Source organism: Erpetoichthys calabaricus, chromosome 11, assembly GCF_900747795.2.
Source record: "Erpetoichthys calabaricus chromosome 11, fErpCal1.3, whole genome shotgun sequence".
Taxonomy (NCBI): domain Eukaryota; kingdom Metazoa; phylum Chordata; class Cladistia; order Polypteriformes; family Polypteridae; genus Erpetoichthys; species Erpetoichthys calabaricus.
In genome coordinates, this window is record NC_041404.2 from 30,749,799 (window position 1) to 30,776,633 (window position 26,835).

A 26,835-nucleotide genomic window follows, 5' to 3' on the forward strand; every position below is an offset into this window, starting at 1 on the left:
GAAGACAACATCCTCAAATAAAATGACTGGAAGAGCACATGGCATGATATAGAGCATCATTACAAAACTAAAATCAGACACTCTAGCTGACAGTTGTCATATGACCAAAATGACACACAAGACTCAAACTTCTATGGGATGTTGTCACCTTTTCCTGCAATGTCATTTCTTCAGAACTCTATGATCGAAAATATTGAAACAATTCAGAATTAAAATTGAACCCCACCCTACATACCCACCATGAACCGTCGACTTCCTACAAGAACAGTTTCATATTCTTTACTGGATGTGGAAAGACCACTTGCCTCCTATTCTGTATGCTGTTTTTCAGTCACAGTGTGTAAATTTATATCGTTTCTCCAACATTACAAAGGTAGCAAGGAGCAGGAGCAGGGATGGATCTTTGTCTGGATGGTAAGACAATAATAAAAATATATGCTATATTTATATTGTCAGACATGAAAGCAGGAGGAGCATTTTATGGGCTTTGGGAAACAGGAAGATTCATTGAAGGATAGGAGTGTGACACCATCACTAGCTTGTGTTTTGTTATTCATTTTCATGCGTTTCAGATAAATTTTAAATATCAAAAGAGAAAAGCACATCGGAAACCTTTGGGATTCTCGACACTGTCCTGATATTGAAAATTATACTTGTAGAGTAGGAGCAGGTTAGACAGACAGAGAGATCGAGTCACTCACGCGAGTCCTGGGAATGTCTCACAGATGGTAGTCTAGGGGAATGTGAGGTGTACCAAAACCACTAACCATGCACCCATTCCTTTATTTAGAATGAAGGAGAAGCTGCAGGAAGAGACTTGACGTCACCTCCACCCACATACACCACGTCTTGCACTTTTGGTCCAAAACATATTTAAACACACATCCCACCAGAAGATGATGTTCATTTCCAAGCCACCTTCCAGGACGAATGGAGCTCCTGACCCTCAGAAAATCAAAAGTGATGCATTACTCTGACTGTCTTTATCTTTTTCTTTGTTTTGTCCTTACTACTTACTACTTGGACATTAAACAGGGTTCCCTAGGGACCCCAATTCTTTATTGGTCTGTTTTTATTTATTTTAGATAGATAGATAGATAGATAGATAGATAGATAGATAGATAGATAGATAGATAGATAGATAGATAGATAGATAGATAGATAGATAGAAATATATATTTTTCTTTTTATGTATTTGGTCTTCCTCCTATTGATTACAAATACTTGAAACATATTTACTGATTTATCTGATTTAACTGGCTAGGCAGGGTATTAGAAAACTGTGATGCATCAAAAATAGCCAAGAATAGGCTGCGATATGCCAGTGCAGAAATAGGAAATGTCCAGTAATGGAATATTCTCTATCAGGAGAGAGTGACATAAGGAGAATGACCATGTGAGATACATTTTGTAAGTTGGAAGATGTCCCCCAGGTAGGTACAGTGGGTAGCAATAAGGTGATCTAATAAACCCATTTAGAGCACTAGGCTGGGTGCACAAACATTGCCCCCTATTGTCCATAACAGGTAGTCATTATTATTAGACTTTCATGACCTGGGGGGGATTGGGAGCGAACCCTTTCAGTAACACAAATGGCACCCCTCTGATTGTATATACCACAGACTTTAAGGAGCCTGCATCCCTTGGTGTCTGGGGTGTGCACATTTTTACTTTCATAAATGGCATCCAGCAGGTAACAGCACCCACTCAGTACCATTACAGCTTGGTGACCGAGGGATTCCCATAGGTGTTCAGAGAATATTCCCCTTAACTTTCAAAAATGACACCTATGTCTCCTAATGGATCGATCGGCTCTGCCAACAAAACACTTATGGATTCCTCCTGCATGTTATGAAGGGCAGGCCCACTGGAGGTTGCCAACATTGCTTGATCTCTCTATAGAATTGGGGCACAAAGGGGTACTGGGAGCCATCAGAGGAAGCACTGCAAGGAACTCCACAGAAATTAAGATACAGAGCAGATGCAGATAGTTAAGTAAACTCAAGACAAAGAACAAAAATCAGTTGTTAAATTAGAAGACAAGAGTCTAAAAATTGAATTCTAATTCAGGGTTGTTAGGACTGAAGTAGCTTCACAGATTCAAAGAGTGCAAGACAGGGGGCCAGTCAGCTCGTAGAATGTGCATGGAGAGAACAACGCTGATAACATTTTTGAAGAAATTCAGATTTATAGCTTTGTAAGGGTGTCATGTAAACTTCCATGCATAATAATAATAAATCAAAAAAAAATGTGCCTAAACTTGAACATACACACAGAGACACTGGCACTTGTATGGGGGCACTAGCTTTCAATAAGGAGTACATTCGAACAAGAGGCATACATTCCATGTCTCTTTGCAAAACTGGAAATTTACACTAGCAAAGATAAAAAAAAAAAAAGAATCCTTCAGGGGAAATAAAGGCATTACTTAAATATACAGTTCTCAAGATTTGCAGTGAGGTTGACACCTTCCTCTTATTCTTAATGAAGGCATAAAACATTTCAGGAAAACAGAAATACAGGTGGGTTTGAGAGAATATTTCCGTATGCATATTTACAATTGAACTGTTTTTGTCGTTCGACTCCTACATTACACATTTTACGCTCAAACCTTTAAAAAGTCTTTTCTTTGTCGAGTTCTACCCAGATGTTGTCAGCGTCACTTCCACTCGGTTGCCATTTTGTTCATTTGACTGTTTGTTCAGTCGGTGGCTCGTTCCTTCACTCACTCATTTGCTCTTTTAATTTCTTTTCCCCAATTTAAAGTGATTCCTACTGTAATAATACCAGACAGTGAAAACGCAAACCCTGCTCGTCATGTGGCTACATGCAAGTATTTTTCTGTTTCCTGATGATTTCTTTTTACGAGATTTCAGCAGTTAAATCTTAATTACGCTGCGTGCAGGCGCTAATCTGAGTGTTGGGAGCAGAGAGCAGAGGCATGGAGGAGACCCTCTGACCTCCCATTGTAAGTGATCACTGACTCTCCTCAGATCACTGGCTTAGAGTTAATACAAGAATACATTTTCCCTGTGCAGGCATTTGTTCTGCAGGATACTGACCTCCTATGGTGCCTCTCATCCAGTCTAAGCCAAACTAAAACATTTCAAAGAAATACAAATCTACACACTGTTCATACTTGCCTGAGAAATTCTAAAATTGTGTGCCCAACTCCAGAGAGCAGATGAGATGAGTTATGATAGTTACTACACAAACCCAAAATTAACTGACATCTTTTGTGGTTCGTTGTGTGTTGGGTGCGGCAACTCGCGGTATTCAGCGCATGCTCCCAACCTCGCGTCTACATTGGAGGCTTGGCCTGATGTGAGTATACAAGTTAAATGAACTACATGACACTTTTACTGAAGACAAGAATTCATTTATATGGAGGAGTTTTTAGTTTTGTGCAATTCTTAGCGTTGCACAGCGGTTGCAGGTACAGCCTCACTACTTCAGTATCTAGGCATTGAATCCTACATACCAAGCCATTCTCTGTGTGCAGTCTGAATGTTCTCTCTGTTTCTGTGTGGGATTTCCTCTGGGCACTCTGCTTTACTTCCTAAATCTCCAAAGGCTTCCAGGTTAAAATTGAATCCACACTAGCACACTATGTGGGAGTGTCTGAGGTTGGTATCTGGTGCAAGAACAGACTCAGGCCACCTTAAAGACCTTGAACTGGAAAATGTAATGTTATGTTAAAGTAAGTCATTACCAATTACAAAGTTTGCCCTTTGATGGACTCATGTACCTTCCTGGGCTTTTTATTCACTTGTACGTATTGCTATCACAATCCTCAACTGGATTCAGCAGTGTTGAGAATATTGTATTACGTTATGTTATATAATTACTGACATCTAAAAATTTCCCATATGATGGACTGGTGCCTTATTCAGAGTTGGATTCTGCCTTGCACCAGGTTCTGTTGACTTCAACTATCGACCTGAGTTACATTACATTACATTGATATCGACTTGAGTTACATGGGAGTTCCTCGGGTGGTAGACTGTGTTAGTGCCCTGTCAATGTAAACTAAAGTTCAATTTTTACAGTAGCATTGTGGCCTAGTGCCACCTGTGATGGACTGTAAAGCACAAGGTTACAAGTTCAGTCGCCTCTAATGATTCATTGTGTGAGACCGAGTGAGTCACTTCACCTGGCACTGCTGCATTGTAAAACACATTTGTTACTGGAACATGGCCTTGGATAAAGATGCCAACTAAATTTCTTTACCTAATGCGATTAAGTTTTATCCATTCATTAAGGCAGCAGGGAGAAGAACTGAGTACAAGACAAGAATAAACCCTGAATTGGATGTCAAGATATTGCATGGCACACTATCTAACACAATTTAGAGTCACCAGCTAAACTGGCATGCCCACCTTTGAGAGCAGTACCAGAGAAACACATCCACTCGACGCACAGAGAATATATGAACTCCATAAAACTGGTGACAAGATTGGTATTGGAAGTCCAGCCCCTTATGATTATGAGGTACAAGCATTAATCACAGTGCCACCTTTGAGTAACAACTGATAATAAACAAATTACTACCATAATCTTTGAATTATTAAGGAGGGCAGAGAAGGCTGTATTACGTTATGTTACTGTATATATCACTAACATCTGAAAATTTTCCATACGATGCACTGGTGCCCCATTCAGAGTTGGTTTCTTCGTTGCACCTGGTCCTGCTGATGTCAACTCCATGATATTGACTTGAATAAATTGGTTTTGTAATGAATAGATGGGCAAATTAGAACATTTAGAGAGTTCTTCAGGTGGTAGGCTGAGCTTGTGCCCTGCCAATTTGGCCATTGTTCTGTTTTTAGCATTGTAGCCTTGTGATGTACATGATGAACTGTAAAGCACAAGATTATAAGTTCAGTCGCCTCTAATGATTCATTGTGTGAAACTGCATAACTCACTTCACCTGGCACTGCTGCATTGTCGTGTACATTTGTTATTGGCATGTGGCCTTCGATAAAGGTGCCAACTAAATTTCCTAACCTAATATACAGTAATTAAATTTCAGCCATTCTTTAGGAGGGCAGGGAGAAGAACTGAGTACATGACAGGAGTAAACCCTAAACAGGATGCCAGTAAATTGCATGGCACGCAAATGTACACAATTTAGAGTCACCAGCTAACCTGGCATGCACACCTTTGAGAACAGTACCAGGGATAAACACTCCCTGAACACACAGAGAATATATAAACTCCATAGAAATGGTGACAAGCCTGGTATTGGAGTCCAGTGCCCTTCGGCTATGAGGTACCAGTATTAATCACAGTGCCACCTTTGAGTAACAGTTGATAATAAACAAAAAGCAAGAGTTAAAAAAGATTAGAAGAAGTTAAAAAAGGAAGGCTTCAATTTACAATCAAATAATTGTTATGCATAATTAGCCCTTTCAAATTAAAAAATGTATTACAACATTATGGACTTTAAGATGCAGTAAAAACCACTTCAGTATTAAAATAGGAAGAAGCGTTTAGAAAATAAATAAACGGCTAAAACTGGGAGAGAGCACAAAAAAAGCATGGAAAGACCAACTCGTCAGGTGTAGCCTGCCTGATGCCTGCAAACCCCCGTTGCCCCCTCACTGACAGGCACGTAGGGCTTCAGAGGTTCAGGATGCCTCCCACCTGAACCACCACATCTTGGTGACTGTGGATTTGTGTCCAGAAAGGTGGGAGTCTGCTCTTTAATTTAAGGTACAAGTCGAGTTGTTACAATTAGAGAATGAGACCCTGCTTGTTATCAGAGACATCATATGACTCTAAAATGAAACAATAATTGTCTTACTGCCATCTTCAGACAGATTGTATCCTATCGAGGCAGGTGACACAAAGGATCTTGTTTGGGAGAAGATCACCACTGACTATTGACTCTCTCAGCAACTGACCCTTGCTTCAAACAATCTATCCTTCCATTCCTTAATTTGCTTTCTGACAAACCTTCTTTTTCCATCACATGATGGCAAGGAGGCAGCGCCTTCACCAGCAGCATTGGGTTCGAGGCAGGACACCAGTAACTGGGCATGCTCACACACAACACTGGGCCAGTTCAGGGTCACTAATTAATCTAGCAGGCAATCCTTTAGAATAAGGGAAGAAATATGATAAGCTGTCCTCAGGCAGGATGTGTAGACTCTAAACAGGTAGGTGTTATAATTAGTATGGAACCATCAATGTTAATTTTGCATAACATTATGTTTTCTCTATGGTTTGGATTTCTTCTCATTATTTTGGTGACGTCATAATGGCACTATTTTGTCAATGAGTTTTCTCCACTGCTGCCATTTTAGGTTGCTTTCATCACAGATGACGCCACGTTATTCAAGGTAATGACTCCGATGTTAGCCAACATGATCGAACTGCGGTGCTTGTTTGACATCATTGATGCAATGCTATTTAAGATGGTGGTACTCTGCAGGCACGCAGTGACCGTTTTATACTTCATGTAGTTGCCGTCTAGAAATTTGTGGCTTTGATGTTTTGACGGACATTTTTGTTTTTTGTTATTTGATTTTATTAGCTTTCTGTCTCAGTCCTCTACGTGTTTCTTGATAACACCATCTGAACATCTCTTTGACCTTTTATTATCACAGTCCATTTTTACTTGTACATTCTTGGACTGGTCATCTCTCACTCGTTGGCCACAATAATAGAGAAATTCACTCAGATCACTCCCTCTATGGCAACCTCACGCCACTGAAACTCAGCTACAATTTCTTACTTTAATTTCTAACTTATCCAAGAATATGCAAATAAGATATATGCTTAACTTTTTTTTTCTACAGTACTAAATGTACAACATAAAACTGTAACTTATGAATATTCATGTCAAAGTCTTGTGGGAAAGCAGGTTTTTACTCACAGAGATGAGGTGTGGCACACCTGGCAGCTACAGCATGAGGCCAACCCAATGCCTTGTGATTTTGAGCTACGTCTACTGATGAAAGCTTGAGAATCCTACTGAGGGCTGAGTCCAGCTCATAACATGCCTAAAGTGGAATGGAACCTCCCTCTGTCCAGGGGAGTGGAGTGTAAATGGTTCAGGCATGTGTAGGAGTCAAGGGCTTGACAAGAGAGGGAGCATGGAAGAACGCCATGGCAGCAGAAGTGGAGGACATTCCTCCTTTACATCAGAATCTTTGTAACCTGAAGTTGGGCAATGCAATGCCACAGAGTGAATTCTGGGGCTGAGACAAAGGCCAAAAGTTTGACTTATCAAGACTACAATCAAGTTCCTCTAATGCATTAACCCTTTTGGCCCTGGATTTTCTGTCTTTATGAGAAGAACTATTTTGTGAGATATTCTACCTCTGGGGTCTCTAGGGAGCTCAAAAATGAAAAAAAAAAGCAAAAAAATGATCACTATTATTATACAACAGCTGACAAATACTTCAGTCTTCTTGTGGAAATAAAATTGAAAGTGGAGCTACTTACTATGTGCTGAGCACATGTAGTGCACAGAAGCGTCCATTTTCACTTCCGTGTTTCACAGACTGTATGCCACCAGGCAGCACCCAAAGCAACTGCCACCTCTATCCAGTGTGTGCTAATAGTGGCATGCCTGGTTCCAGCGGCTGCACACGTACCAGTGCTTTACAAAAATGGCTGCATATTTATGTACTACTATTAGAACGTCAGGGCCGAAAGGGTTAAGACTTCAGTCTTTGGGTTTCCTATCATGTTTAAGAGGTAAATCCCAGTGAATTCTGAGCTTCTCTTTAAAAAGCGAGTAAACTTTTCATCTTTTTAAAGTAGTGCTTCATAAAGATGTGGGTAAGGTGGCACCATGGTATACAATGCTACCTCAAGGCTGCAGAGGGCCATGTTTCATTACCAGTCCAGCAACAGTCTATGTGGAGTTCTAACGGTCTCCTTGTACTCACATGGATGTTCTGTTGGTGCTCCGGTTTCCTCCCATATCCCATATTTTAGGCTAACTGGCATCACTAAGTAGGTCCGATGTGGGTGTGTGTTTGAGGATGTCTTTAACTAGGCTGACAACAATAACATTTCTCTCTATAGTTCGTTTTCTTACATGAAAGCAGGTCAAAGTGCTTTACAACAATGATAGCTAAACAGCATTATAAAGTTAAGCAAAATCTAAAGAACAGACACCCCATTTGAAGCTGATTTGTTAAGCCCTGTGATGCCAGGACAAGCAGCAGCTTCCCATATCATGGAATGGGAAGATTAAGGAAATCAATTGATGGCACATGCAAGGCATGATGAGACATCAGTCCATCACGTGGCAATGATCACCAATGATCCAAAAATCATCAATGCTTTTAATAGTTTCAAACCTACTTTATCCAATCAAATTAAGAAAATAATAAGAAGAGTATTGAATTGCATTAAAGATATGGCTCTGAGTAGACTCTGCAAGATCTTTGGGAAAATCGGATGCATAGCTGACATTCGAGGTGACCACACTGCTTAAAGGAATACTCCACCCAAAAATTACATTTATTTTAAATTGTTACTTCAAACCTACTTCATCCAATTAAATTAAGAAAATAATAAGAAGAGTAGTGAATTACATTAAAGATATGGTCCTGAGTAGACTCTGCAAGATCTTTGGGAAAAAAATGACATTTGCAGTATATTAAATTGCTACTAACTCCATGTATTTTGGAGTGATGGTCGAGAAAAACTTTTAATCACACGTTTTCATTCACAATAACGAAAAAAAAATTATGGAATAATAGAAGCTAATGGTGACCAAAAACTGTACAACATCAAATGATGTGAAAAACATTCATGGAAAAAAGAAGAAGAAAAATCTCTTGTTATGTGTCACATTTGTGAGTTATTTTGCTGTATGCACAAAATGTGCAAAATGCAGGCTTTATTGCTAAAATATTCTAAATATATACACCTGGAATGATCAGCACACATCATAAACAGGAAACTAAAGCCTCATGTGAATGACGTCTTGAACTGAAGATCTGCCTTTCCTCCTCAATCGCTAAATAAGAGTCCTGTCCTCCATTCAAAAATGACTCCCATGAGGCTTTAGTTTCATGTAAATGTTTAGCAAAAAAAGTCTGCGTTTGGCATGTTTTGAGCACAGGACTGGATTACTTAGATGTGGATTATGTGACATGAGGGAGGAATATCTGATTTTTTTTACATTATTTGCTGTTGTACAGCTTTGGTCACCATTCAGGTCAGGTCAGGTCAGGTTGGGGAGTATGCACTGGCTGGCAACCCCCTAGGCAGACACGCTGACCAGTCCCACCCCCCAGAAATGACCTACTATCTGCCATAGCCAGGTGTTATGGGGAAGTCCCTTTGGCCTGGTCCTCAACAATGAGGATCCTGTGAGCCGGATCACCCTCGGGGAATCACACTACACGGCCGTAGTGCCGTAACTGACGCTCCCTCACAATGCAGGTAAGGTGCCTCATTCTGAACTCAGTGAACATCCACTCATTCGACACAAAGCCATACCAGAGGTACCCAAGGATTCTCTGAAGAAATTTTTTCCTCTCCATTATGCATGAAAAAATAAGATAAACTGTTTTTCTTAGCCCCCACTACTTAAGTATTCCTTTAATGATTTACAGCCAGAAAGCAAGTACACAAAGCAACTTTCAGGTTTTCATGCAAACATGTAGCATACCATGTGTCTAATAGACAATAACAGAAAAAGTGAGACGCAATAAGGACCCTTTAATTTCTGTCCTTTAGGTTACAGGTGTTCTGAGTTGTTTTTTATACCAGTTAATATTTTTAAAAACTAGTATTTCCTAGGCAAGTCTGCAAGTTTTTGTGTGGGTTTTCTCCAGTTTTCCTTTCATGTCTCACACATAAGCAGGTCAGGTGGATTGACGACTTGTAACACACCCAGTGTAAGTATGTTTGTGCGTGTGTGTGTGTGTTAGTGGGTGAAGTGATGGACTGTCAGCCCTTCAAGGATTGACTCCTGACGCTGCCAGTAAAGCCTCTGACCTTGACCTGGAGTAAGTAGTTTAAATAAAGGATGGATGGAGTGAACAGCTTGTAATAGTTGCCGTGTCCAACATGGTACACTCTTAAATAGAAAAGTGCCAGAGTGGTTCTTCAGAATGATACCATAGGGAAACTGTTTTTGTTCCCAAAAGACACATCCACATGATGGTTCCAGAAAGAACCTTTATTTATTTACATCTTTATACAACCACAGATGTCAACAGATTTGTGAAATACCATTGGTTCATAATTTGAAAAGGCCTCTTGCTGTATACAATAACACATGGTAAGTCCAGGTTTCTTAATCTGTTAGTATACTGCTAAGCTGTTTACCAAATATTAAAAATCTCAGTTTTTTCACGTATTAGGAGCTTTTGCAACTCACAAAGAAGCAACTTGATATGCAAAGAACCCTTCCCAAATGAAATGGTTCTTTGTCAAGCAATAGTTCAATGAGGAACCATGCGAGACCCAGTATAAAAACCATAAAGGCCCATTAAAGTACCATTATTTTTAAGAGTGCAAGGCCTAGCTTTGTTGGTAATGTGTTCATGTTCCTTTGCACTCCCTAGTTCATTATAAAGTAATCACATGCAGTTCAGAACAGGTAATCCACCTGAAGCTAAGCATGTTTGGGCCCGGCCAGTATTTGGATGGGAGTCCAACCTGGAAAAGCTTGGGTTGCTGCTGGAAGTGAATGTGGATCCCAGTTCTTCAGTGCAGTGACACGGACACTGTGCTGTAAAAATGGTGCCGTCATTTAGATGGACCTGACTTTCTGTGGTCATAATAGATCTCTAGATATCCTTAATAAAGTGTACTGTGTATCCTGATATCCAGGCAAAATAGCCCACTTTAGCCTAGTCATTTTGGCCCCCTAATCATCCTCTATAATAATAATAATAATACATTTTATTTATATAGCGCCTTTCCCATGCTCAAGGCACTTACAGAATACAATAAAGAATGGCAGCATATACAGTATATAGCATTGTACAAACCAGATAAATAAATAAAGAAGATTAAGAATGAATTCTGAAAAAAAAACAGACAACATAATTGATGGTCTCGCACACACACACACAGGTTACATTAGCATCTTGACAGAGAAGTAAACTGAGAGAAAGGTAATAAAGTCAAGTAGAGCTAAAAGCCTTCCTGAACAGATGAGTTTTGAGTTGTTTTTTAAAAGAATTCATGGAGTCAGCTGACCTGATTAATTTTGGTAGGTCATTCCAGAGTCTGGGCGCTATACAGCTGTAGGCCCTGTCACCCATGGAGTGTAGATTAGTGAGGGGCACAACAAGATTGCCAGAATCAGAGAACCTTAGTGGGCGGGCAGGCACATAGTGATGGAGAAGGTCACTGATGTAATTTGGCGCAAGGTTATTTAAGGCTTTGTAGGTTATTAGTAGGATTTTATATTCGATTCTGTAAGACACAGGGAGCCAGTGAAGACGGAGCAGGATGGGTGTGATGTGCTCGCTGCTGCTGGTTCGAGTAAGGACTCTTGCAGCTGAGTTTTGAATAAGCTGGAGCTGTGATATAAGATTAGAAGGGGCACCTGCCAGTAGGGAATTACAATAATCGATGCGGGATGTGATAAAAGCATGGACAAGTTTCTCAGCATTAGAGAAGGAGAGGAAGGAGCGAACACGGGATATGTTATGGAGGTGAAAGTAAGAATCTAATTGTCTCTCTTATCACTTCACTACTTAACACCTTGTGTGGTGAATGTACTGAAGTAAAATGGCTGCCGTCGCATCTCTCAGGTGGATGCTGCACATTAGTGGTGACTGAAGTGGCTCCCCTTTCACCATGTAAAGCACTTTGAGTAATGAGAAAAGCGCTCTATAAATGTAAGGAATTATGATTATTATTATCATTGAATTTACAATAACACACAAATCTTTTAACCATCTGTAATGGTGTACACCATTGTACAAAACAAAAGCCAGAATGAATTTCATACAGTATGTCCTCCGGCTTTTTGCATCTTTCTAGTAGTAGTTGGTATTGAACACGTATTATAACATAACATAACATAACATAACATAACATAACATAACATAACATAACATAACATAACATAACATAACATAACATAACATAACATAACATAATGTAGCCTCAACCCTGCTTATTGTAATTCAAGTTTGGGTGGGGGTCTATATCAGCAACATTGGTTGCAAGGCAGGGACCAACCCCAGGCAAGATGCGAGTGCATTGCAAGGACCCCACACACATACACACTCATTTAGACACAAACTGACTCACTTTGGAAACGCAACTTACCCCAGGCTGCACATTGTTTGGGATGTGGGAGAACAACCAGACAAATAGTAGGAAAAACCCTTGCTTATTTGCTAACTGGTCCATAACATTTGTTACTACACATTTCCATTTTGGCCTTCATTACTAAGAACACATAAGTGTTTTCTCAAAGATGGTGTATGAAATGTGTATCTTATATATAAACGTCTACGTGTGGAAGTGTGTGTGTCTGTCCGACCCGGAAGTGAGAGGTGTAGTCGGGGTAAGGGTGCCACCTCTGAGGAAACACAACACAAGCGAGGCGAGCACGTCAGCAAAATGAAACCTCCTAGGACAGAGATGCCCAGAGTAGTTCCTTTCAATTACCTGACATCTCAATCAATTTTTTTTCTGACGATTTCAATAGTTTCTGGGACCCCGCGCTTTTGACAGCACGGGCTCACATGACGAGTATTATTATAATAGGACTTTTGTAAAATGTCAGCTTCTTTTGGGTTTCCATGCATCCATGAGCCAAGGCCAGGACTGATGAGGTGTACAGAGTGGGTGGCTACAGTGGCTCAACCTCCTGCTCCTTTGCCATCATTGGCCCAGGTGCCCCTTTTTGCTTCTGAAAAGGGTCCAGCCATTCAGCCACTTTCATTTTCCTTTTCCTTTTTTTGTCACTTGATGATTCTGCTTCAGTATTTGGTGCGGATCTCTCCTTATGAACCAAGGGATCACTTTCAAGTGCAAGTGTCCACCTCCTGCTTATTGTAAAAACTGGAGAAAAAAGCAACAATAAGCAACATAGGCTGCTGTACTCTTGAACGATGATGATAAGAAGATTCACAGACTTTTAGAAGGACTGTAAAAAAGTAACTCACCAAGGGTATCATAATGTAGACTTTGTGTTTAAGAAAACATATTTTTATTCACATTTTCAAACTTGCCACAGTATTGTTTTGGACCTGGTGTGGTTGGTTTTTCATTTATAAGGTTGGTTTGGGGTACACTTGGTTTGTTTTGTAATAAGTGAAATTTATTTTTATTTGTAGAAATTAAAAACTCATTTTTGCACAATCACTTGTTCTGCCTTTCTCATATTTATTTAACAGAAACATGTTGTGGACCATGAAAAATGTACTTTCCCTCCTGAAATTCTAATGCACAAAAAAGAATAATTTTCTATATAACAATTAGCACTGAATTATAATATTTAACTGTTTCCAAAAATTTAATTCAATGTGCTAAAATGCAAACTCTTCCTTTTAAGTTGGAAAGAAACTGAATTTTGTATTGTGTCCTCACAGGTGGCTCAGTGGTAGTGCTGCTGCTTTGCAGTAAGAAGATTGTAGGTTTGCTTCCCGGTTCCTCCCTGCGTGGATAGCGCTTTGAGTACTGAGAAAAGCGCTATATAAATGTAATGAATTATTATTATTATTATTATATAAATTGCTACATCTTCAGGGCTCATCAGATGATAATTCCACCCAAAGACAAGGGTAGCGCTGTCACCTACTGCCTCTCCTATCTTTTTCCCTGCATGCCAGAAGATGGATAGTATGAGGATGACTGACATCTCTTCCAGTTTCAGGTCATCTGAACCCACATCATCCACCTTATAACCTCCAACGCCACCATCTTGTTTCAGTCTCACAATGGACTTGTGTCTAAAAAGACATCAAACATATTTTGTGTCATCTTCAATTATATGGGGATTACCATCTGGTGTCCCAACCCTTTATGATCTTTTGTTATTTTCTTACAAAATAAATTGTGTTATTGTTGTTGTATGTTAATCAAATGTAATCAGTAACTATAGAACCATGTTTTGAAAGGTTGTAAATATTATAATGTCCAAATGACACATGGGAAAATAAATATTGTACACTAAACAAGTCGATTGCATTAAGAAAAACACGCAGAAGACTCTGTAGAAAGAACCAGGTGTCACAGGACCATTGGAAGGAACCCATTCAATGTTAAACTTGCTCTACTTCAGTGGAACTGACCGAAATGTGGTCTATGTGGGTCTCTAAGTCGTAAAGTTTGTATCTGTACAATTTTTATTAATTAAAGGTTTGTTCCTTCCTTTACTCGACTGCTTTGTTTCATCTCCTTCTAAAGTAAGATATCTGTAACGCTGTCTTATCTATCTATCTATCTATCTATCTATCTATCTATCTATCTATCTATCTATCTATCTATCTATCTATCTATCTATCTATCTATCTATCTATCTATCTATCTATCTATCTATCTATCTATCTATCTATCTATCTATCTATCTATCTATCTATCTATCTATCTATCTATCCTGTCATCTTTTTAAGTCCAAAAGTCAGCAGCAATAGCTGGAGTCTACAACCGCAGTGTCCCATGCATTACACCCTTCTTCTAACATACTGTAGGAAGACAACAGCTAAAATAAATTCCAAAGCACCACCACCACCAGCACAACTCGCCTTTGAAGCTGGATGGGTTTCTGAGTGGTCAGAAAAGGGCTGCCCAAGCTTAGTGTTGCCTTACATGTTTAATGTTTACTTTTTCCAGGTTGATGAGTGACAGCTTTGCTGAAGCTGTGGAGCCTTTTCCTAAGTCGGCTTGTCCCAAATGCTGTTTGGTTTTGGCTGGTGATGGTTTGGGGGCTAATGGGGAAGGGGGGGTGGGTGCTGGGGCAGGTTGTGGTTCTTTCTAATGAATGAAGAGAGAAAGAAAGCCTACCAGGCATTAAAAGAGACTTGACCTCATCAGCTCCTGTCAAAAAGCCGTGCTCAGATAACATACCTGTCTGGTAAAGTCACCCAAAGTAAATTTGTCTATCAATTGGAGAGGAAGGAATATCATTAGGGTCTACTTCTGGCTTAGATTGAAGGCCCTTAAAGAAAGGAGTGAGTGAATTGTCATCTTAGACACTTTCCTTTTGCTTGCACCCCTTAGTCCTGGAATGAGGAGACCCTTTCAAGTCAAAGATCAGTGGTCACAGTTGGACTAGCTTGTCTATGGGTTTGTCCTGATTGCTGTATTGACATTTACGTGCCTTTTATCCATTGATTCGCTATCATGATGAGACACTTCCTTCTTCTTTTGCCCAATGCCAGTCTATTGGTTTCAAGTGACCTGGACTAGTCCTCTAAAAGCATCAGTAAAGGTCAGCATTATCTATTAGTGCTTTCAAGCATGTGTATATTTCTAATTACTTTATTGTCACTCATACAGTACATTTTTTTCTCATCTAGTTTGGTGCAGCTTCATGTAGCATTCCTCAGAGCTGGTTGGTTCTGTCCCCTTCCTTATGTTGTGCTCTGCTTGTTGAATAAAGACACTATAAAAAAATGAAATCTCCTGTGGGCCTTTAGTTAAGTTGGTTACCACACTATGCTTCCAGAATAAGCTCTGTGACCCTGAACCCAATCAAGGAGATCTGAGAATGTGATGTTATGCTGTGTCAAAATGCAAGAAAAAAAAGGCATCTGAATTTCAAAAAGTCTGAATTAGCATAAGCCAACTTTATTCGGGGTTTTCATTAGAAATGTAATGATTTACTTCATGGGGTAGAATAATACATAATTAACAAGAAGAGCTGCATCAGATATCTGAAATATTAAAAGGTGTGCTTCAATTTTAATGTTAAATATCATAAATATTCTTGAATGTAATAGAAAAAAAATAACATCATATTTGTAAGCACTGACATTGAAATAATCTAAAATGATACCCCAGATGGGCGGCACGGTGGCGCAGTGGGTAGCGCTGCTGACTCGCAATTAGGAGACCTGGGTTTGCTTCCTGGGTCCTCCCTGCGTGGAGTTTGCATGTTCTCCCCGTGTCTGCGTGGGTTTCCTCCGGGCGCTCCGGTTTCCTCCCACAGTCCAAAGACATGCAGGTTAGGTGCATTGGCAATTCTAAATTATCCCTAGTGTGTGCTTGGTGTGTGGGTGTGTGTGCCCTGTGGTGGGCTGGCACCCTGACCGGGGTTTGTTTCCTGCCTTGCGCCCTGTGTTGGCTGGGATTGGCTCCAGTAGACCCCCATGACCCTGTAGTTAGGATATAACGGGTTGGATAATGGATGGATGGATGGATGGATATCCCAGATGCTTAAGTTTGAAATTTTTCATTTTTAACGTTCTGGAAGTGTCTCTTAAACATCAGTAAAGAATCAACTATCCATCCATCCATTATCCAACCCGCTATATCCTAACTACAGGGTCACAGGGGTCTGCTGGAGCCAATCCCAACCAACACAGGGCACAAAGCAGGAAAGAAACCCCGGGCAGGGTGCCAGTCCACCACAGAAGAATCAACTATCAAAAATATTTTTCTACTTGTGATCTGCATCCTCAATATTGCATAAAATGACACTCCACATGCCTTTATTACCAATCACCATTTCTAGATTAATTTTTGTGAAAAGGAGTAACTTTGACCACTCATATCCCATTAACCCCTGGGCTTGGTTAATCTGACATGCACAACTTCAAGTCCTTCTGATTATCTTACTGGTTTACTCTTTATCACATGGGTGTAAATTCCTATGCAAAATATGGTCCAAAATTTAGCCTAAAATTAGTGCTTTTATGATCTAGAGGGCCCCAAAAAATAGCGGGGGATGCCAAAAAGCTCAATGTCTTGCATAACCAGACATCAGGATAAGTTTATCATATGTGGAGGTTTTCTCACACTGGTGAGTCAGGAAGCGCTGGACAAACTTAAAAAGTGAAGTACCTTCATAACGATCATGAGAATTATTTATCAACACTTTGAAATCACTTCAGTTTTTTAAATGCTGTTTAAGCTGGACCAGCCCAGACATTTTGTTTTCCTCAAATTTGTGGTTTTTCATTTCTTTCTCCGTGTACAGTACTCAAAGGTATGTGCATTGGTTTTGTTGCTGACTTTAAACTGGCCAGGTGAAGATATGTGTTTGTGTAATGTGATGAAATGCTGGCTGCCTGTGACTCTATAAATTGACTGAGGAGATTCTGTAAAAGGACGTGGATGTTTGTGTTATCAAATTCTGATTTAAATATAAATCTGATTACAAAAAACAAAACTCTTTTAAGAATCCTCAGCTCAAATGAGAACATGCAAAGGAGCACCTTTCAGAAATGAGAACAGATCACTTGGGAATTAATTTGTCAGAAAAAGAATAACAAATGGATGTACTGTGTATGTTTTATAACTCGGTACTAGAAAGGTGAGTCACAAAAATGGATGGATTTTAATAATTCTGATGTGAACAATTGGGCTTGAGTCACATATTGACCCTTCTCCAACAGCACTCTATAGGCAAACTGAGTTTATCTCCATTAAGGTGCTACATTAGTGTTCAAGACAGATGAAACGACTGGGACACATTTTAAAGATAACAGTGAACCTTATGACTGTGTAACCAACAGGTTTAAGAAAAGCACAGACAGGCAGAGAGCAAGAAGCACAGTGTGAAACTAAACCTTTCTACACAGGTGTGCTAAGGACCTGCTTCACTACTAATGGCGGATCACTTCTTGAGCCCAGGCGTGAATCTTTGAGTAATTCAGGAAGTACTTTAGATGAAAGAAAGGAAAAATATCCAAACAATAACAAACTGAGAGAGAATTCCTCCACTCGCTCCAGGTAACCCGCGCCCTACTCAATCCCCTTGGCTGTATTTAGACTTGTCTAAACAGTATTTTCACGGTTATTGGACACCATTAGTAAGTAGAGCTGGCCTGTCAGTAAACAAAGGGGCTTTATCTTACTTCTAGATCAGAGTAATAGTAACAACAATCTCCGACTTCAAGCAATTAGCTCACAAATACCCTGAGGATTCCAACTCGACCCACTCCAGTCAGCACCTGATACAAGGGGATCCTTGTTTGCTGGACAACAGAAACAGATACTGAGGAGGAAACTATTGAGCCATTAGGATTTATTAAACAACCACACAATTACGTATAACGACCACCCATACAGAGATGAAGGAGGCCAGGATAGATGAGTTTGTATACATGTAGTAAGGATGAATCTGCACCTATCTATCTATCTATCTATCTATCTATCTATCTATCTATCTATCTATCTATCTATCTATCTATCTATCTATCTATCTATCTATCTATCTATCTATCTATCTATCTATCTATCACAGTGTCACTTTAGATAAAGCCATTTATCCAACCCAAAAATGAACATTTTCTTGTTAATTAAGCAGACTAGCTTGTGTCTTTGATGTTTTTTACTAATGTTATACAGTACACATGTTTTATATACAGATATACTTACTCACACATATAATAATAATAATTCATTACATTTATATAGCACTTTTGTCAGTAGTCAAAGCGCTATCCACACAGGGAGGAACCGGGAAGCGAACCCACAATCTTCCACAGTCTCCTTACTGCAAAGCAGCAGCACTACCACTGCGCCACCTGTGAGGACTGAATGCTTAAATTGAAAGAAAAATATTACAGTAAAAGACAAATTGCCTTTTTTCCCTCCTCAAAATACTCCCCTTTAGTTGTGCTGTCGTGACTACCTCGATGTCTTAATCAATTCGAAACGTTTACCTTTCATGGTCATTTTGACTCTGGGGAAGAGCCAGAAGTCACACGGAGCCAGATAAGGTGACTAAGGTGGATGAGGACACACCCTAATGTTTTTATTTGAGAGAAATTGCCGTACCATAAGCGATGTGTGACACAGAGCATTGTCAAAATTTCACGTTAATGCTTTGTTCACAATCCATGATTTATGTCACACTTTAAAACACACCTTCTCTCAACCGGAGCTCACAACCGACTGACTGCACCAAACAACTTGAAACTTGTCACTCACTGTTACTAAGGTTCGACGTGCCACTTCCCGTGAAGATTCCTGCCTTTCCACTGGATGACACTCGACAGCAGCATTCAACCTATTTTTTGATCACAGATCATTTATATATTTATATATATATATATATATATATATAAGGTCTGCAGGGGCCATTACAGAGCACCAGACTCCAGACACAACTGTATAGAATCAGTCTCCATTTCAAATAGCCATTCATTTTTCTTCTTTTCTCAAAATCAGTATATCTCAAATCACAATCAAAATCCTAATTCCAATCCAAATCCCAATTCCAATTCCATCTCCATTCCTCCAAGACAAGTTTTGACCACCTTTTTTAAGATGGGTCTAACTACAGCCTGCACTACCTATGACGTAGGTCAGGTAATGCCCACGAGGTCAGTCATGAAATACTTTTTGAGTCGGAAAAACCTCAGACAACCCTAATCTTAATCATCGTGTGACTGGGCATGTGATGGGTGTTTCGTGACTGACGCTGTGGCTGATTTGTGATGTAGGGGTGTAACACGACTGACCTCATAGGTACTGCAGGCTGCAATTACATTCTGTTGCCTTTTTCTGGCTGTAGTTAGTTGTGGTGACAACCTTTATGCCACACCAGGGAGTACCTCCAGTGCCAAAACATTGCACGCAAGAAGCACCTCCATAATTGAATAAGGAAATCTTCCCCTAGTAGCTCCTCCTGTTGGCTACAAGTCTCAAGCAGCCTTGTGGGTGTCCAAACTAGAGCCTGATCAGAGAAACACTGACCCCTATTGAATTGGTGGAACAACTGTTCTTGGCAGGCTGTCATTTCTGTCCATGTATTATGTCTTCTTTACGGCAAGGTAAAGGTCTGCTCTCCATCCCATTCAGGATTCAGTCCATTCCCTTTGTCCACCACAATATCATTAGTTTAGTTAAACTTATCTTATTAAGTCTTAGCAATTGAAACTGAGAATTTGAAAAATTAAACAACTTCTCTTTCTGTCATTCTCTCACTCTTTATACACACACACATACACACAAATACAGCTTTTACAGTATAATCCTGAATTGGATTTTGTGTTACAACAATTTTGTTATTTTCTATTTAGCATCATTTTACTTAATTTATCTGATTTGATAGAGAACTAGATTCCTAAATATATAGAAATCTTATAATATCCTGTGTTCCCTAATGGTAGATAGTGTTGTAAACTATGTCCTGAGATTTTTCTCAATTAAGGAAGATTGATGTTTCACATCGAGGTATTTCTACTGATCAGTTATGGTGCTGAAGGGTGCAAGGAATTTTACTGGACACTCAATATGTGACAATAAAGACCCTACAAACTTTCACACACATACACATAAAAATACATTTTATGTGTACTTTATCTACAATATATATTGCATTCCTACTTTATCTGATTACACTTTTATTTGAAAATGTGTATATTTTGCAGGAAAGGAAATTTAATTAAAAAAACAATAGAAGTACAGAGATTTTATAGATACAAGTACAGTAATAGTAAATTGATTGCATATAAAAGCATACAAACACACACACCAAACAGGTATATATGTTATATATACTTTATATAAAAAATACTTTTACATACTGTATATGCTCTGACCCCTCTGTGTGTGGGCATGAGAATATTACTTTATATACTTTACATATATATGTTTTGTTACTGTATATGCATACAAATACAGTATATGTATGTATGTGTTTTTGTATATATATATATATATATATATATATACAGAGAGAGAGAGAGAGAGAGTGAATCAAAATTATGTTAACACCAATGGTACTGCTCTGTACAGTATATACTGATAAACAATTTTTGTGGACAATTTATGTGCCACATATGGTACATGTGTTGAACATGATGGCAAAAAGGCTGAGCCACTCCTGTAATTTATCTTGCACATATGTTTTGTGAATAAATTGTTTCCGCCATTCAAAAGTTTACATAATTTTGACTCACCCTGTATATAAATATATATATATATATATATAATAAATATATAATATATATATATATTTACATACACAGAGAGAGAGAGTAAATGTAATGCTGCGTCAGCATGCATCTGTAAAGAAAACAAAGTTAAAAGTTATTTCCACACTGAAAGTAAAGAAGGTAAAAGATGAACTGTGGTGTCTTTATGCATATAAAACGTAACAAATTTTCAGTGTATCTACTGTATACATACATGCATCCAACAGCAGAGCAGCTGATCTCAGTCTAAAGCAATAAAGCAGACATTAAGAGGTCCACTTGTGACTGACATGGCAGATGAACTAAATAGTTTCAATCTATGGTTGGCCTTCTTAAGTTGTATCATAACATTCTCAAATATGCTTATAGCCTTTATTTGTCTGTTAAATTTAGCAAGTTTCATAAACACATTTGTTTTCTTTTTTTTTCTTTTTCGATTCTGCAGACAAGGATAGAGGAAGTGTCGCACGTTAACACGGTTCCCTTGCATTTTAAAACTGCCCCAGGGTCCCAGGCAGACATAAAAGGAACAGAAAAGACCTTTGCGCTCTAACATTTTGCTAAAAGCAATGGTTAAAGCAATGGTTTTCCCATAAATCAGAAACCCCTTTAGAATGTGTTACACTTTCTAAATATATTTTTGCACATTTTCACACGGGTTATTCATTTTCTCCTTGCTCAAATGCTGTTATAATTAGAGTTGCTTTTAGCGGTATGATACAAATGATGGATTAATGTAATGGAGATGCAAATCAATATGACACACTCATGTTTATCATACAAATAACACCATGAGGTCATTCTGCTGTTAGAATAGACACCTTCATGAATTAGCGACATTGAGATTTTCCGTCATTGGCCTCGTTACTTGTCTTTTTTTGTGCTTTTCCATGTGAAAATACTGTCTTGCAAAGCAAAAGCATATGCCTCACCCTTAGGAACGTATTGGCAGAATATGAGACAGAGCTGTCTCACTGGCAACATAAAGTCTAATAATGCTCTTTAAAATATCACCTCAACTCCACTTCAAATTATTTATTACATATTTTAACGTGAGGCAAAAATCCACAAATGCAGGAGTCACGCTTAGCAGCAGGTTTCTGAGGTTTCTTTTTTCATAATTTTCTGTTTATATACAAGAAACAACAGGTATTTATGAGTGCATGTGCGGAGTCTTTAAATTACTTCAAAGATGCTCACTTTGTGCACAGAACTACATTTGGAACATTAAAGTTAATTACATGTGTTTCACAGAAATGAATGCCACAGATACATTCTTAATTTTCATTAAAAACAGCTTTTAGAGTTTTGACAAAGGAGAAATGAAAATGGATGGAGGAATGGATGGACGGACAGATGGACAGACACACAGATGGTTGAGCAGCACTACCATATCACAATAGGGCCGTCTCTAAATGTCACTTCATGGAGAGGCTGCATATACCTAGAGCACAGTGTTTTATTTCATTTTATAAAGAACAAAAATCTATTTCACAATCAAAACAACACAGTTTGCGCTGTTCCTAGTTTAAGAATCATTTGTTAGCGTACAAATTTCTGAGTTCTCCCCTCCTTCCCCATTGCATTTTTGAATTCTTAGAAAGGAATAAGAAAATACACAGTGCACATAACCGGGAAAAAACAAACAGGTAAAGAATGACTGTACTGTTCCCTTTTTTGAGGATTATTTTCCTAACTACACTCTAAAAACTAAATGTGCCAGAATGAGAAGGTTTCATAAAGAATCCTGATTATTTAGGCCCATAACAGGCCCATACAGTAAATAACCACAAAGAGTTTGTAGCAGATTTGTGAAATACCAATGGCTCATGATGTTAAGGGACGTTTGGTGCACACAATCACACAGGCCAAGTCCACGTTTATTTAAACTCTTAGTGTCCTGCTAGGTAGCCTACCTGTCAGGTTTTGTTCTACATATTAGGACGTTTTTCAAAGGACAAAGAACCAAGTTCATATGCAAAGACCCCTTCCCAGAATGAAATGGTGCTTAACAGACCTACGAAGAACCACACAACCCAGTAAAGAACCATAAAATGCCATTAAAGGGCCAGGATTTTTAAGAGTGCTAATCATGAGAGTCACAACTTGCATCAAGTAACAACACATGCTTTGTCAAGTTGAAGGAGTAGCTCAGCACTTCAAACTTTTAATAGGCTGATTTATGGAACTGTGAAAGCTGTTTAAAAACACAGAAAAACTAGAATACTGTATGTGGAGCAACGCATTCAAAGTGAATAGATCAGTCATACTTTATGTACAGTATGTGTTTATCCACTTAACAAAGTAAGCCGTATAGAGATATGCATTGCAACTAACAATTAATTCTATATATCTATAAAAATGACAAAATATTTTTGCTAATTAAAGGTCCACCTGAGAACAGAAAGCCTAAAAAAAACAAGTATAATACCTAGGTAATTATTCATTGTTTGTGAGTGTATGTAAATCTGATATTTAGGTCTTTTTACATAAGCTCTTCAGTCAAGACAAGCTAGGTAATTTTTATTATCTTATTTATATTTCCCATATATGCACTCACTGTATTCTATTCTCCTAAAATGTATAGATCTTTGAAAAGTGCCCGATTGTGGTTCTATGTTTAATTTCAATGTATATGGAAAAAGCAACTTCAATTACTCTTTCAGAACCACTTTTTGTAACATGAAACAGTTTATTGCAAACTTTCTCTGGATGTATCTACACAAGTTAAACTAGATAGATAGATAGATAGATAGATAGATAGATAGATAGATAGATAGATAGATAGATAGATAGATAGATAGATAGATAGATAGATAGATAGATAGATAGATAGATAGATAGATAGATAGATAGATAAGGGCTACATGGCCAGAACATTGTGTTTCTAACATTCTTTCATCGTTTTTAGTGCGGGAATAACCTTGACTACAAATATACACAAAGATGAATTTCTCATTTTTTATATTTAAAGGTGATTTCACTCTTTTTCCACTCAATACTAGGCAGTATTTAAAAACATATGCACTTATTATTATTATTATTATTATTATTATCCAGGATCTTCTTTTCCAGGACACCATTGAAACAGTAGGCCGAATATGAAATAAAAAGTTCACCTTTATTTGTGTTGCAAAAGGAGTATTTACACTACTTAGTGTTTTCGATGATCCTATAGTTTTCTAGAATGCCCTGATCATGGTGGCCTTGTTTTGTCGTTTTAAATGTTATAGTTAGTATAATTTCAAATATAACAAACCGTAAAACGTATATGTATACCTGCACACCTAACTGAAGGCTATACAGGCGAAAGTTGTGTCCTTATCCTTACTAATTTCTTTTTCAACGTAGATATAACCTTTAATATTCTGAATTAATATATATATGTATTATATAATTTATACATATATAATTTTACACACATGTGTATGATCGGTATACTTTCCTAATTCGCTTGGAATTGTCCCACTTTTGAGGCTCAAACACAAGTTCCGGGTGGGACGCCATTCGCTGAGAGGGTTCAGTCACTCACGTACCTTGTGCGCCCCCACACTTTGACACATAAGGTCAGGTTATTTTTACCAATTACCTTAATCAGCAGGTCCCTTTGGGATGAAGGGAGAACCGCGTTTCCTGGGGAAATCTCCTACGAACTGAGAAAAAGTGCGCAGGGTGGCTGGCCGGACCTCAAGCCAAAGGCTTAGAGACGTGAAGCTGTGACTTTATAACACGATCTCGTGAGCTGCAGCCCTGTTTATGTGATCGACTGCATGCAAATTCCACGTGATTTTGAGTTATATTGTTTATATATTTCCAGTCGCTTTGTACTAACGGTAAGGTTGTTTATGAGGAGAGAATATTCTGCACTTTTTTGCTGCAGCAATTTAAAAAGACTGAGCCAATGCTTCTTGGTCTGAAAGATATAGTCAATATTAGTTTAAGCCTTATACATTCTAATTTTATTGGGTCTATTTTCCAAATGCAAAACTTAATTAAAGCCTACACTGCCCAATATTTGTGCTGAACTAATATTGTATATTTCATTGAAACGAAACGTCGATCTAATCCATTTATTCCAGCCAATTCCACCCCAGTTTAGGGATCTTTATCATGGCAACAAGACGGGAACTATCCCTGGACGGGGCAGCCTATTAATAATTAAGTTATATTTTGGCATCATTTTGTAAAACCCCGCCAACTCGGCTTCACTTTTTGTACTCGTATACTGGCACGTTTTTTTTAAACCAACCAAGGAGTAACTATTATTAGTATCTACATTTCTATTTTAATTTAATTTCGTGTTTAATTTTGTAAGATCGAAAACTACCCATTACACTTTCTAACTTGCAAAAGCGTGAGTAAGATTCTGCAGCATCAGAGAACTTCTAATTTACACCGCACCGTTTAGAATGCTTAGGTAATTTCGCTAACTATTGCACAACTGCACAGTTCATTAAACACATCGGCAATAATGCCTGATTTAATAGTTGTAATGCGCTGTTGACGTCACAGATTATGTTCTGACAATTGATCTTAAGCAATGTGAAGAGTCAGCTGTAACCTACTTCAGCAAATAAACTCGGAACTCTCTTTTTCGGTGTTGTCCCATAACTACACCAAGTAAGTTAGTTCATTCTGAATCTACAGAATAAAATGAATAAACAATTATCATAAAATATTGAAAGACTGCACTGATAAGGCAGTTTGCTATTTGTTTAGAATCTGAATTACTCTTCACAATGTGTTCTTAAAAACTGACTTATTTCATGCAGAGTGAGGACTACAAATGATATCTTACGACGCATTATTAGTAACTAAAAAAATCAATACGTGGGTTCGTAAAATAAACGAATAAATGATTGAATATAACTTATATAAAGTACATTGGAGGCGGGTATTCAACACAACTAACACAACCTAAGACAATAAACTACTTCGAGCAGTAGCTCTGGAATGATTTTAAGATGCCGGGGTATTGGGGGCTCGTAAGCTTTCTAAAGCTTAAAATGAAATTGGAGATGTCCATTTCAACACAATAGGACAATGCAACAAATCGGCTACAGCTATTACCTCAATCAGCGACTTGCTTCTGTGTTGCGATACAATTACACTCAGGAAATACCTGCTGTAATCTCTTAAGAAGAAATATACTTAACCGTGTGATCCAGTTAATCTTTCTAAAGTAAAATTATCCTTGTTAATCAGGATATTAGGTGTTGAATTTTCTTTTTATATTGTAGATTAATTATATTTCATCTCTCAAAGATGGCAAATAGTTTAATCAATGCAAATAATTATTCAAGTTATTAATTGCAAAGTGAAAACTATGTGGTACAAGATACATTTGATTATCTCCCCGCAGTCCTCTCTACAAATTAAATCTCGTTGGAAAGTGACTTATAACTTCCACTCCATCCAACTTCAACCCGCTTGACTCAGGACTGGTCCCACACAATGTACGCTATACTGTTGGACAATGACTGACTGACTGACTGTTGGCAGTACCGACATATTTTTATACACATCTAAGGACTGGAGTTCCTCTGCCCGTCTTATATATCGTATTTGATACAGTGCATTAATGCTCGAGGGGAAATTGTCTTTCGCATATTGTACGTTTATGATTATTATTATTATTTGTATTATTATTATTATTATTATTTACATTCGCTCGATAGATATATATATTTTAAAATTAGGCTTATCAATTGCTAAACACGCTACAATGTTGATCTCGATTAAAAAATAATAGTTGTGAATGCATTTTAAATGAAAGAAAATGATTATCGCATTTGTACTC

General features: G+C 38.3%; 1 protein-coding gene across 1 annotated transcript in view; it reads right to left on the reverse strand.

Moving 5' to 3' along the window:
- Positions 1-26,835, reverse strand: part of emx3 (empty spiracles homeobox 3) — a 41,782-nt gene that overhangs the window by 13,363 nt on the left and 1,584 nt on the right. The window lies entirely within an intron of this gene.